The sequence below is a fragment of the Crassostrea angulata genome, chromosome 8, assembly GCF_025612915.1.
Source record: "Crassostrea angulata isolate pt1a10 chromosome 8, ASM2561291v2, whole genome shotgun sequence".
NCBI lineage: Eukaryota > Metazoa > Mollusca > Bivalvia > Ostreida > Ostreidae > Magallana > Magallana angulata.
Window position 1 is genome coordinate 5,326,289 of NC_069118.1, and position 564 is coordinate 5,326,852.

Here is a 564-nt window from a genome sequence, read left to right on the forward strand (position 1 = left end):
TCTTAATAATGGATAGTCATATTTCAAATATTAAAGTATAAATGCATCGCAGTTCTGAAAAAGGAAAGAAAAGAAAACGTTTTTATATTTGTTCTGTTCCATTCATTTTGGGTCATGATGAGAGGGGTGGGTGTTGTGCTGATTGGTGTTGTGAAATATTTTCATGTCAGTCAGATAACAATTTGTTTTTGTATTAAGTTTTATTATCTCCATTATTTGTAATATTTTTTATTTTTAATACGTAAAACGACAGAAGCGAGATAGGAAACAGTTGTTGGTTTCCTCTTTTTACAAAGTCATGGATGTCATAAATGTTAAACGACTCGGACTTCAAGAAGTTGTTAAGAGATACTGTATATTGTTATGTAATTAGTTCGGTACATATATGTATATGTTTAAACACTACTTAAGTTTATTATATACTTTACCTTATACGTGAAATACTTAAAATAAACGTTAAAATAGAAATTATATAGTCTTGTGTCTTGTTTTTTTCGCTCAAGCTAGCAGCATCATGTACATGTAATGCAATGCACACTATAAGCATGCAGAGGCAACTATAAT